This window comes from Chelonia mydas, chromosome 22 (assembly GCF_015237465.2).
Source record: "Chelonia mydas isolate rCheMyd1 chromosome 22, rCheMyd1.pri.v2, whole genome shotgun sequence".
NCBI classification, from domain to species: Eukaryota; Metazoa; Chordata; order Testudines; family Cheloniidae; genus Chelonia; species Chelonia mydas.
Window position 1 is genome coordinate 17493984 of NC_051262.2, and position 444 is coordinate 17494427.

Here is a 444-nt window from a genome sequence, read left to right on the forward strand (position 1 = left end):
AGAGGTACGCTGTAGCTGAGCGAGGAAAGGAAGGAGGTGACGCCCTGAACAAGCGGCGGACCGGCTTCGAGAACCACTGGTCTAGACCATCCCTGACAGGAGTTTGTCTGACCTGTTCTTAAAAATCTCCAATGATGGAGACCTGCCTTGGGAGCCTGGTCCAGAGCTTAACGAGCCTTAGAGTTCGATGGTTTTTCCTAAATCTCCCTTGCTGCAGATTAAGCCTATTACTCCTTCTCCTGCCTTCAGCTGGCCCGGAGACCAGGGCTCTAGAACAGCCCGTCATGTATTAGAAGACCCTACAGTCTTTCATCTTGTCCCCAAGGAACTCCCGGTGCTGAGTTTGGGGCCGCAGGAGAATGGAGCCGTCTGTGTCAGTTCCCCTTTAAGGATTTTCTGCAGCCTGGCCCTTTAAGAGTGTGTCAGTTCCCTGCCTGACGTCAC